The sequence below is a fragment of the Triticum urartu genome, unplaced genomic scaffold, assembly GCF_003073215.2.
Source record: "Triticum urartu cultivar G1812 unplaced genomic scaffold, Tu2.1 TuUngrouped_contig_6446, whole genome shotgun sequence".
NCBI lineage: Eukaryota > Viridiplantae > Streptophyta > Magnoliopsida > Poales > Poaceae > Triticum > Triticum urartu.
The window spans coordinates 1,713-14,840 of NW_024117209.1; the positions used below are offsets into that span (position 1 = coordinate 1,713).

At 49.0% G+C, this 13,128-nt stretch overlaps 1 long non-coding RNA gene across 4 annotated transcripts; it reads left to right on the forward strand.

The window, feature by feature from the left end:
• Nucleotides 1-7,318: 7,318 nt before the first annotated feature.
• On the forward strand, nucleotides 7,319-12,760 carry LOC125530625. Of its 4 annotated transcripts, none has more exons than XR_007292968.1 (5): nucleotides 7,320-8,040; nucleotides 8,641-8,875; nucleotides 10,017-10,141; nucleotides 10,958-12,314; nucleotides 12,419-12,760. It is a non-coding gene; the product is annotated as an uncharacterized LOC125530625 (long non-coding RNA). The 4 variants fall into 4 exon arrangements; XR_007292967.1 differs by having other exon boundaries at nucleotides 7,321-8,040; nucleotides 10,017-11,087; nucleotides 12,022-12,314; XR_007292969.1 differs by having other exon boundaries at nucleotides 7,319-7,974; nucleotides 10,017-12,314.
• Nucleotides 12,761-13,128: the final 368 nt, after the last annotated feature.

A 13,128-nucleotide genomic window follows, 5' to 3' on the forward strand; every position in this document is an offset into this window, starting at 1 on the left:
GGGAAGGAGGCCGATAAGAGAAGGGCAGCTTCTTGATCTGTTTAATTGTGTGTTCATCGATACCCACTCACACCCAGCCTGGAGACTTTAATACAGCACGGCCGCAGCCAACCCACGCACACCTACTACTCTGCCTCTTTGGGCCCGCCTGTAAGAGTTTCAGCTTCTTGCTCAGCTCCAATCTTCATGTCCTGTGGCCCCAGCTCATCAGTGCCTTGCGGTGACTGCGGGGTCGCCTCGTTAGACGTGACATTCGCCCCTCCTTGAGTGCCGCCTTGCCCCGAGGCGGTGTGGTGGGGAACTGATGTTGAAGTGGAACTGGGTCTTCCCAGGTGGCCAACGATGCCGGCGGTCCCTCCCAGTGTATCAAGAGACGAGTGCTTGCCTTGCTTGCTTTTCTGACTTGCTTGGTGGCTAGGATGGCCAGCGGCACATGTTCTGCCTGCAAAATCTCGTTAGCAGGCGGTAAGTCAGGGCTTACCTGCACCTCGGCGCCTTCTGCCTTCTTCAACAAAGAGACGTGCACCACTGGATGGATTTTGCTTGTGGGCGGCAAGTCCAGTTTGTATGCCACTGCCCCCACCTTGGAAATGATCTTGTAAGGGCCATAATACCTGAAGGCAAGTTTGTGGAATGGCCATTGGGCGATAGATGTCTGAATAAATGGTTGTAGTTTGAGCAATACTGAATCCCCGACCTCAAACGAACGCTCAGTTCGGTGCCGATCAGCTTGCGCCTTCATGCGATCCTGCGCCCTCTTTAGTTGTTGTTGTAAGTGTTGTATCATGATCTCTCTCTCATGTAGCCATGCTGCCAGGTCTGGCACAAAACAGTTGTCGATCTGCGACACCCCGAACTCGCGAGGCATGTGGCCATATATGACTTCAAACGGAGTCCTGCCCAGCGATGAGTGAAATGAAGTATTGTACCAAAACTCGGCAAGCGCTAAACATTTCGCCCAGTTGGCCGGGCACGCATGGACGGCACATCTGAGATAGGTCTCCAGGCATTGGTTCACCCTTTCCGTCTGCTCGTCCGTCTGCGGATGATAAGATGAGCTCATTCGCAGTTCAGTGCGGCACAGCTTGAACAATTCCTGCCACACATTGCTCGTAAATACTCTATCCCGGTCTGATATGAGAGCCAGTGGTAGCCCGTGGAGACGAAATATCTCTCGCATGAACAACTTGGCCACTTGGAGAGTTGTGTATGGGTGTGTCATTGGCACGAAGTGGGTATATTTCGAGAACTTGTCCACTACCACTAAGATCGCGTCATACCCACAGGACTTGGGCAGGCCTTCGATGAAATCAAGTGACACAACTTCCCATGGTTTCTTCGGTATTGGTAATGGTTGGAGCAGGCCTGCCAGTGATATCCTCTCTGTCTTTGCTTGCTGGCACACCATACAGTTCTTGACCGTATCCTTGACATGTTTCTTCAGTCCTTTCCAGGCGAACAATCGTTTGATGCGATTGTAAGTGGCATGGAATCCAGAGTGACCCCAGGCCGCGCTCGAATGTAGCGAGTTGATTAGATGGCGTTGTATTTGCGCATCCTCTCCAATCCAGATTCTGCCTTGAAATCGGAGGACTCCGTCCTGTAATAAAAATTCCGATTCGCTGGCCGGGTCTAAAGCTAAGATGGTGAGCTTCTTTGTAGCATGGGGGTCGTTTTGGTAACTGTTTTTGATTGCTTCCAGCCAAGCCAGCTTGCAGACTAAGATCGCCACCAGTTCGCCCCCTTTGCCATGATCTCGTCGAGACAGAGCATCCGCAGCGCGATTAGTCAACTCGGCTTTGTATTGGATGGCAAACTGCAGCCCCACTAGCTTAGTGAACGCACGTTGCTAGTCAGTTAGGTGCAGCAAGCTTTTCTGATATGTTCTCACCACAAATTCTGCGTGTTGGAGGTATGGCCTCCATCTGTCCACTGCCAACAGTAATGCCAGGCACTCCTTTACGTAAGCTGAGAGCCCCAAATTGTGTGGCGACAGTGCTTTGCTCAGGTACGTGATTGGATGCGAGTTCTGCATGAGGACTACTCCAATGCCCGTGCCACTCGCGTCAGTTTCGACCACGAACTGCTTGGTAAAGTCTGGCAGGGCCAACACTGGGGCTTCGATTAACGCTTGCTTGAGTGCCCGAAAGGCTGCATCTGTGGTTGGAGTCCACACAAATGGTGTATTCTTCTTAAGAAGATTTGTCAATGGTTTGGAGATGATCCCGAAATGTTTGACAATCTTCCTGTAGTAGCATGCTAGTCCAAGGAATCCTTTGAGTTGTTTAACTGAGTCAGGCACTGGCCACTCCTGCACTGTCTGAACCTTGATTTTATCGGTTGACACTCCATCTTTGCTCACATAGTGTCCCAGGTAGTTGATTGTTTGCTGTGCAAACGAACACTTGGACAATTTAACGTAAAACTGATGCTTCCTCAACAGTTGCAACACCTGTGCAAGAAGGACTCTGTGTTGCTCCAACGTTTTTGTGAAGACTAAGATGTCGTCCATGAAAACCACAACTCCTTTGCGGTTGACTGGGGCCAACACGGTGTTCATATTTCCCATGAATGTGACTGGGGCATAAGCAAGACCGTACGACATAACTTTGAATTGGAAGTGACCCATATGCGTCTTGAATGCGGTTTTGAATTCATCCTCTAGCACCAACCTGATCTGGTGGTACCCAGCCCGCAGGTCCATCTTGGAAAACCAGCAGGCCCCTGCTAGTTCGTCCAGGAGTTCCTCAATTATCGGCATTGGATATGTGGCCTTAAGGGTGATTGCGTTCAGATGTCTGAAATCCACACACAGTCGCCATGTTTGATCCTTCTTTTTCACCAGCAGAACTGGGGACGCGAACGGACTGGTGCTGGTGGTAATAAGCCCTTTAGCTAGCATTTCTTTAACTTGAGCCTCGATCTCGTCTTTCTGTTCTGGTGTGTACCTGTATGGCTTGAGATTCACTGGTTTTGCTCCTGGCAGTAAGGGAATGGCATGGTCCCACTCTCTGTGCGGTGGCAACTCTGTCGGCTCCTGAAACAGGTCCTGGTACTCGTCTAGGACTTGCTGAATAGTGGCTGGTACTGGTGTAATTTCAACTTGCCCTTCACTCATACTCAGCATTACCACGTGAGCAATGGAATTACTGTTCTCTAACTCCTGCAACTCTGTCATTGATATTGCCACCACTGTTGGGGACACGTTTGTCAGGCCTTGAAGCAGAATGCTCTTCCCTTCATGCTGAAACCGAAGTGTTTTAGCTCCCCAATCCACTAGCATCGGTCCACATTGTTCTAGCCAGTCCATTCCAAGCACCATGTCATAGCAGCCCAAAGATAGTACCCGCAAATCCGTGGTAAATTGGATGCCCCTGCGTCGTCCATTTGCAAGCATGTATGTACCCGTTGCACGACAGTACTCCTCCATCTACTATCTTTACTGACACAGTGCCGTCGCTTGCACTTGACTTGCTACACTTATCGCCACCTCTTCACTGACAAAACTGTGGGAGCTGCCTGAATCCACCAGTATCAACACTTCACGTTCACCAATCTGTCCCAGCAGACGTACTGTGCGTGGAGTGGTTTGCCCTGTCGTGGCTAACTTCGAGATTGACATGAGCACCTCTTCCTCTGAATCAGATTCTGCTTCGTGCCTGTCTTGCTCTTCTGCTTGCAACAGCTCGAGGAGTTCCTCCACTACATGTAACTGGACAGTGGCCGCGCACTGATGGCCCTGGCCCCAGCGATCGCCGCATTTGAAGCACAGCCCTCTTGCTCTGCGGTAGTTGCGCAGTGCAGCTACACGGTCTTCACCTCGCCCTGGTTCAGGATGACGATCCGCTGCACGCGTGGCGTCCATCGCTCGGCGATCTTCCACTGTAGCTTGTGGAGCAGGCAACGGTACGCGCGGTGGCACTGCTGGCACAGCCACCGCTGGTGCTGGCCGTGCTGGAGGTCTTGGTGGCGCTGGATCATACCGCATGTATTCCCGCCGTGGCATCACCTCCACCAGCTCTTCTTGCAACAAGGCCAAGGAAAACGCAGAGTCCAAGTTTTGGGGCCGGTGTAAAGCAACTCCAGCACGAATTTCAGCTTTTAACCCATCTAGGAATTGAGTTGTAAAATAGATTGGGTCGAACCCAGAGTTATGAGCGAGTATATGATGCATTAACTCCTCAAATTGCCCCATATACTCATCTACGGACCCTGTTTGTTTCAGCATGTTAAACTGACGAAGATGCATTTGGTACTGGTCCCGTCCAAACTTCTCCTTCAGGGCTGCACACAGACCCTCCCAAGTGGATAGACAACTCGCCGCCTCGTGCAACTGCAGCCAGCGAGCTGCGGTGCCTGTTAAGTGTAAGGTGGCTACATGCACCCAGATATCGGGTTGAATGTCGTAGACATCGAAGTATTTTTCACATCTGGACTTCCAGAACTGTGGATTTTCGCCATCGAATTGGGGAAAATCCAATTTCGGCAATGCCCATTGATGCGCGTGTGGTGACTGCTGCGTGGCGTGTGGCGACTCCCAACTAATTATGCGACTCGGCCCAACTCCTACAGATGCGTAATTCTCCGACGGCGATTGGTACGTACCCTTGACCGGAGGCGGCTACAGGGTAGTGACTACCCCGTGAGCCCCACCCCCGGAGTTGAAGATCTCGCCGTGGCCACTTGGCCTGTGGTGCTCGGGGCCCGTCATTGGAGGAGACGGTGCCGGAGGCACCAGCACTTCTTCCACCGCCTCGCCCTGCGTCGCGAGTGCCGGATGGAGAGCGATCTGTCCCACTTGGGTGCGGAGCTCGTCGAGCTCGCGTTGCAGGTTGGAGACCGCCGGCCTCCAGAGCTCGAGGGATGCCTAGATCGCCTCCAGGCGAGCGTCGTTCACCGCACGCCCCTCGTTGACGGATCAGATCAGATCCGCGAGTTGCTGGGCCTCTGGTAGCGCGGCTTGGGGTACGCAGTCTCCAGATCGACTGGACCTCTAATACCACTTGTAACAGCACCGATCTACAGGGCAGGTGGGAGAGAAGGATCGGCAGGGAGAGGGGATCTGGGAGAAAAGGAAAGGAGGCCGATAAGAGAAGGGCAGCTTCTCGATCTGTTTAATTGCGTGTTCATCGATACTCACTCACACCCAGCCTGAAGACTTTAATACAGCACGGCCGCAGCCAACCCACGCACACCTACTACTCTGCCTCTTCGGGCCCGCCTATAAGAGTTTCAGCTTCTTGCTCAACTCCAATCTTCCTGTCCTGTGGCCCCAGCTCGTCAGTGCCTTGCGGTGACTGCGGGGTCGCCTCGTTAGACGTGACACCCATGTAGGAGCCAGGGCGGCGGCGAGGAGAACAGGAAGAAGGTAACGACTGGAGCGAAGGTGCCCTCCGTTCTGAGAGGGACGTCGGCACTCGGCCGTAGCTTCGGTAGCCGCGGGGGTGCCTCGCACTGGCCTGGAATCGCGCTCGGGCACGCTGGCGTCACAATGGTGCTAGAGGCCCAATCACCAAAGCCACAACGGCAACCCCCAGCACCGTCGGTGCCAACCACCAAAGCCGTGGCAGACCAACTCCCAACACCGCCGACGCTAAGTGCTAAGGCCACCAAGGCTCGACCTGCGGATAAGGACGGGGAGTCACAGCCCCCGCCGACTGTCTTGTCCCCGCATCTGAGCACGACGTAGGGCGCGCCACGGGGCAACCTCAAGCTGTGCCTACTCCCGCAGCTCAGGGAACCGATGTGGCAATCCCCCCCAGGTGCGCCAGGTGAGCCGAGCACGGGGAACGACCCTGAGCCCCCTGTGCCTCAAGCGGAGGACGCCCGGGCCTCTTCGGTCGTGGCGACGACGGGCTCTGGGACGCTGCCGCCCCGCCAAGCTCTCGCCATTGTGAACTGCGGCACCTTTCTCAGGTGTGGGGCCTTGGCTGATGCTCGGTCCACGCTCGATCGGCTCGGGGTGGACTTGCAGGAAGCCGAGGTGCGCCTTGCCAACGAGCACCTGAGGCTCGAGGCAGGGTGGCGTCAGCTCGACACTACCGCTCAAGAAAAACATGCACGGGCTGATGCCGCCATCATGGAGAGCATGGAGGTGGCCGCCTGGGCAAAGGCGGCTCTCGAGAGCTCCCTCGCCGAGGTAGGGGCGGCCACCAAGCGTTGCGAAGAAGCGGAAGCCGGCCTGAAGGCACTTCAAGACAAACGGACCGCGCAGGCGCAGCTGCTCCAGCTGTGGGAAGACAACCTCAAGGCCCGCGAGACGAAGCTCGCGGATCACGACTCTGGGTTGGCGAAGGTAGCGGCCGAATAGGTCGCGGAGCACGGTCGTCAGGAGGCATTGCAAGGCCAGGTGACCAACGCCCAAGAGGTCCATGCCAAGCACGTCTCTCAGACCAACACGAAGCTTGACGCCAGGGAGAAGAAGATCCAAGCTGACGCCGACGTGAAAGCTGTGCAGGACCACACCACCTTTTCTTCTCTTGAGTTCAGGGCCTGCCAGGCCCTGAGTTCCATATGTAGGGAGAAGTTAGAGGCTCCTCTTGCCGGCCACGGCAACGGCTACGCTGAGCTCTCCTCCAAGCTTGTGGACGAAGTCGAGGAAACGGCCCGGAAGGTGGACGGTATCCTGGAGGAGGAGTGTCGTGACCTCTTCTCCATGGCGGCGACCCATGTCTTTAGCCACCTCCTCCTCCATGATCCTGGCTTCAACTTCGGTGAGGTGATAGGCCCTGTCCCTGAAGGATCTCACGCAGTCCTGGCAAAAGCTGTGGAAGGCCATGTGAGCTTGCTGCTTGAGAGGTTCTCCTGCAGCGGCGACGGGGAACCCGTCGAGACCGTGGTGGGCGACGGCGATGGCGATGACAACCCTTCTTCTGGAAGTTTCCTTTATCATCCTACAATAGACTAACTCTGCCTCACGGAGGTGTCTGACAACGTTTTAATTTGCGAAACACTTGAAGTTTGTAATAACTGTTTATGATCTGCGGGTTTCCTTCCCATGCTCGTTTTCTCTCTTGCTTGCATTTGTGCTCTGCGTCGACAGGGCCCAGCCCCGTGCATACCTCACCCGTCGCTGAAATGTCAGGTCGCGATGCCTAGACAAAGCCAGGAGGTGAGGGGCTTCGGGAGCTAGTGAAGACTCGTGAGACGTGATGCTTAGGAGCCCTCCTTTAACACGCAAGCAGGTCGCGTGAGGGAAAATTAAACCCTTTAAGAGTCGCACAAAGGGCGAGTAACCGCGATGCCTACGTGTCCTTTTACTGTGCTATCGATAGAAAAAAAATGAGACGGTAGTACATATAGGAGACAAAAGCACTTGGGCAAGACCTAGCCCAGGGTCTCCACATGACGGGTCGAGACCCTCTTCCCTCGCCGCCGCCTCCTCTCCTCTCCCTCGATTCTCCTTGCGCCGCCACCCTCGTTCTGCATCTGCGCCTGCTCCGAGCCCCTTCTCTTCCCCATGCCGCCTGCCTCCTCCTCTGTACCCCTCCTCTTACCATGCCGCCGGCCTCCTCCTCTGCGCGTCTCCTCGTCGGTCGTCGCTCCAATTCATGGACCTCCTTGCCGCAGTTGTAGTGGTCGAACAAGACGAAGAGGAGCTGCAGCATCGGGTCGGTGCAGCGGCCGGCTGCAGGGGCCTCGGTGGAAGAGACCATCGATGGCCGTCGACGGCACGGATGACGACCAGCTGGTCTCAATATCCCCGGGCCTCCCGCCTTGTCAACAATGAGATCTGCGTCCTCGAGGCAAGCCGCACCCTCCCAAACCTAGATCCCCTTGCTTCCGCGGAGCCAAGCAGGAAATCTCATGAGACTTGTTCCCTTGTTTCGTTTGTTAGAGTTTGGGTTTAGGTCTGATTGATTGGCATTTCTATATCACCCCTCGCTGACGACGGCGCATAGGACGAGCTGCATCGAAGGAACCTGGAGAGTGGAGACCCTCAAGGACTTGCATCATGAAGATAGCAGTTAAAAGGTGGCTTTAGTTCTGGGCATGAACCAGTATGGTGGTGTTTGGGAAACTGTTGGTAAAGTCAGTTAGGTAATAGTATTGATCCCTAGGAACTCTCTGTTTCCCTAAGAACGAAGGATACACTCACACGTCTCTATCTTTTCTTAACCAAGCAATTTCCTGTTTCAATTTTGGCCATTCCTATCAATGTTGGGATGAAAGCTAGGATTAAAACATAATAAGCAGAAGCAGCAATCTCAGGAAAAGCATATAATTTGCTTTGGGTAAAATAAATGCCTTGTCATTTAATTGTGTTGTTTTCCCCAACATGTGGATTCCAAATTTTTTTGTCAACTCAGCGGAACAACAGATGTGTGCCTATGCAGTTTGTTAACTTGCAAGAAAGGGTCAGCTCTTCTGAACATATGCCTCATGGTAGAAATGGCTAAGAACATAATCAACTTTGTGCTTACATGAAGGTGAAGATATTTCATGTTAAGAATGGCCCGATGAGAGCTTTGTTGTATCTGACCATAGTGAAGTAAACAGAGTCGTATAAATTAGAAAATGCAGTCATTAAAGAGAGGGCCAGAATTTAGAAAACATAATTAGCTTCATAGGCCAATCCTCTTGGTGGTTCAATTTTTAATCATTTGATCTCCTTTTCTGTGGCATCTCTTTGTCTTGTAGGACCTAACGGTGCTGAAAACATACCTACCGATGGAGAGAAGGGCTCAAGAGGGACCGCTGAGCATAATGATTCCATAACTAGGCTAAAACAAGCATCAGCCACTAATGTTTCAGCGGTTGCCACAAAGGCTAAGTCGCTGATCAGGAGGAAGATCAATTTTTGTGCCTCCTTGCATGTGCTACAATGATCGTTCTCACATTTAGAAATTGGATTTAGTCTTTGGTTCATGTTGAGGTATCACACTTATTCCTCTTGACCCTCTTAATTCTTTTCTATGTGTTTTACATTTGGTTATCTGTTGTTATTTGAGTATTTACTTGCTACTATGTATGCTTCACACGTCATGTGTTTGTTTTTATTCAGACTGTGGTTATGATTGTGGTCTGATTGCTCAATCTATTCTGCTGCTTGTGGTTCGTGGTTCACAATGATCTGTTGTTCGCCCTTGTGTTTTCTTTATGGATGCCACACCTTCTTAGTCAATGCGACTGGCCACACATCAATCAAGTCTTTTGTAGACCATTGTGTAGTTTACATCCCCTGAAAAATTGCATACATACATGTTGAAGCCTGCTTTGATGCTTGCAAATAAACCAAGGGAACCACAGCCCCATGGGTGATGCTTTGGGCGAGATAGATATACAGAATTGTTTCTTGTGGCGTAAATCATTAGAGAGGAGCCTTGGGGAGAGTCAAAGCTCCAATTTGGACTGTTTGGTTCCATCAAATCCCTACCATTATTGTGATAAGCATGTCCTACTTTATGCTAATTTTTTTCTTAATTCCTGTGTGCTTAAGATATTTTGGTCTCAATTAAACCACCCATTTTGGAGTTGAAACATCATGGTGATTTAGGTGTTCTTTTAAGACTTGGGTCAGCAACTTCAGGTTCAGTTATTATTGTTGTCTTATGCAGTATGCCATTTTTCGCCTTGACAAATTTTTGTTTGGACATAATAGGTTTATATCGCTGCTATTTGATGAATACTTTTTTCAAACCAAGCACCCAAGTAGCTGGCAAATCCAATTCAACAAAGTAGGAGGGCAATAAAGATTTTTCTTTTAATGTTCTGCGGCAAGACACTTTAGTATTTTAACATGTGCTTGATGCTTCCTGATAATATATGTATGTTGTTAGAAGGAGCTAATCTATTTTCCTAACTACTTTAGTGGCTACATTCTCAAAAACATCATTATTTTCATTTGATGATGGTTCAGAAATATGCATTGATTACTTCCATTCGTTCTTTTACATCACCGATTTTACATGCTTAGTAGAGTAGGAAGAATTGCAAGATTTTGTATGATAGTTTTGAATTCTTCTCAAACTGTACGCATCATATGCTAAGCAAATACTTGTTGTATTATTTTGTAGGAGTTTGGATTATTGTGAGGACAACTTTTTGGAGTTTGGTTTACCCTGAGTAATTGTTGTAGGAGTTGGGAGTGCTCTATATGCTCTGCGATGACTGCTTGCACTACAGGAGCCTCCCGACGAAGGTCATCTTTCTCACCTTTCTCCCCCTCCAGCCCCTTCCTCTAAATCCCATTGTAACTTTCATGTGAAAGAGACTAGATCATGCATAAGAAAGGGCAGATTAGCATTTCATTGGTGTGTGTGCATCGGCAGTGAGCTTTTGTGCTACTTTTATTTCAGAGTGATGACTAGTACTACTAATTGGCAGATACTCTATTTTATTTTGTGTTGCACTTAGCTCAAATTATTATATTTTCTTTAGATGTCGGGTGAAAAGAGGTACCAATAGAATATATACCAGATACTGATTATCTGCGAAAAATTCTTAGCATGTGGTCATCTAAACGTATTTGTTTTTCTAAGCCGCACAAACCAGGTTCAAAGAGTTGTAAGAAAGGAGAACTACGTGAAATCATGTACCAACTACTAACGCCTACCAACAATCAGGTCGGTTCAGAACCAGTCGCAGAAAATAACCAACGGAATTATGCTCATACAGCGAATGGGAAGTGCAACTTTTAACCAAGATGGCTTCTAGATCAATGTAAAATAATAGATATAGCTGACACTTGCAGCACCATCTCCTTCCCGGTGAGATCTCTCAAGTGGTTGAGGCCGAGGGGGTACGTGTAGACCCTGGTTTCGACCGCGGTCTTGCGTCGATCGAAGAGGCGAAAATGGAATTTTCTCAAAAGAAAAAGGGGATAGGTAGATTTAGTGTGCAAGTATAACTAGGATAGATAGATAGATAGATAGATAACATGTACTACCTCTGATTGGCTTTTGTTGAACGGATTCTGACTGTTGTCTTGCACTAAACTGAACAAGTGCCCATGCAGTTTTACAATCTGAACATTCATTTCACTAAACAAGAAAAGCGAGTTTGGTCATCAATGAAGCATTTATGGATCCATTTGATGATGAATCCTATCCCATCCCATCTTGAATACCCCTCTCTGCATTTCAAAGGTACTAGCTAGCATTACCCTATTTGTGTTTGTCGATCAAGTTTTCAGATCAATAGCTATTATTTTTGTTCTAAATGTTTTATATATGATAACTTTTGTACATACTGGTGTCCATATAAGTCAGCTATGTAGTCTTGATATTCCATATGTACCTTCAATTTTTTTGCCTCAAGTAATGAGATTAAAATAAGTTTTATGTTGTACAGAAAATATCTTGAGAGTGACCACTCCAAAACTTTATGTTGGTAGGTACATATTTGATAGCATACTGTAGTCAAGGTATAGTCTGTACTGTCATTTCTTTTTGCGGTTAAAATATATGACAGTTCAGTTGTCCAAGAAAATTTTAAGAGGTTACTTCAGTACTTTGGGTCGTTAGTTCGGAGAAAACATTTAGGCTTTCCCTTCTGCTGCTATTCATGAGGATGTCCCTTTTTCTGTATATTCTTGTGTTAATTAAGAAAAGGTTAACCACATTATTTGGAGCTTTACCTCAGCTCTTATGTTTGCAAATTGATTTGTTGAACTTTTGGTGCAAGGAGATCAACTACCTCTTGCCTGCATTGCCTGTTAGAACGTTTTGGTCAAGAAATATGTAATATAAGAGATATTCTCCACTTTAGTTTGACTTCTTGACAAATGAAATAAAAGTGAAGTCTTATTGGAAATACACCTGATCCATTATACTCCCTCTGTTCCAAATTACTCGTCGTGGTTTTAGTTCAAATTTGAACTAAAACCATGACAAGTAATTTGGAACGGAGGGAGTATATGGCAATGTCAGTTCTAAGATTAGTTCTTAATTGCTTATGGCTTGTTACCGAGTACTTCTACTTAATATTTCTTATTATTTGTTGTCAAATATACCTAAGGGCACCATCATGTTTATTTTTGTTAATAATCACTGACTTGACATTAGAGCTTTGTCGTCTCAGTTTTGATTTTTCCAGATGGATTTGCTTATCAAATGGTTGTCTCTCGGGTAATGCGTGCACTTAATTCAAGGAAAAGATATGAATGGGTATGCAGGAAGGGGAGTGCGTTCCGCTACTGTATGAGAAAAAGTGCACGCAACTGAGGACCTAGGATGCCAACGGTGCAGAGCCGTTCACCATCAAGAGGACTAGGGCTACCATCAGGAATCTCCGGACCAAGCTCAACATCACCGTCGCCTTTGTCAAAGACGTGTCCCGGAGGGTAGTTGTCATCTGCGACGACTCCTCCAAATGTACGTGTATTTATTATAGGCTGCTCGATCGCCCTCCCCCTCTCAAGAACCCTGATGATGCAGGTGTTTGATCGATGTTTCTTGTTGCTGTGTTGTATGTATAGGCTGGCAAGGATGTGGCGAGTCATTGGCGACGTGCACCGGGTGATGAAGCGCATAGTGGATGAGGTGAGCGAGCTTCTCCCATAGTAACCACACGGTCGGAGGCATCAGAGGCACACCGCCGCCGTTGGGGCCTACACATGCGCAATTTCTACTGTTGTATCTTATTAGTTGCCATGCAGCAAAATGCTTCTGTCGATGGTATTATAATTGTTGTGTGTTGTCTGTGATGGAATATTATTTTCTTTCTCACGTGATGTATAAATATAATAAGTTTATCAAGAATTTCGTATCCAGATCCAAAAAGGAAACTGAAAGGGTCGTTCCCTGGTGCCAGCCTATTCTCTGAATGTGTTGCATTTGCACTGCTGTCTTATTGTTCCAGTCATCAAGTTGCATGTACAACTACTTTCATATTCCTCTACTTTGAGTTTGATCCAATAACAATACTTAGTCCAGATAAGAAAGCGAAAGGGGCACATCCTACCTAGCACCGCCCCAACTTCCTCTGAGGCGGCGCATCATGGGTGCGCCCCAACCACTAGTGTTAGCTCTATGTAGCGCCGGTGGTCCATTGCCCTCAGGGCACACCTCGCGAGACCTCCCGACAATCCACTCCTGAGGGGAACCTGTACACAATAGTTTTGCTGAACGACACACGCTCGCAAGCTTGCGCATGGGCATTACGCGAGGAGACCAGACACTAGGGACC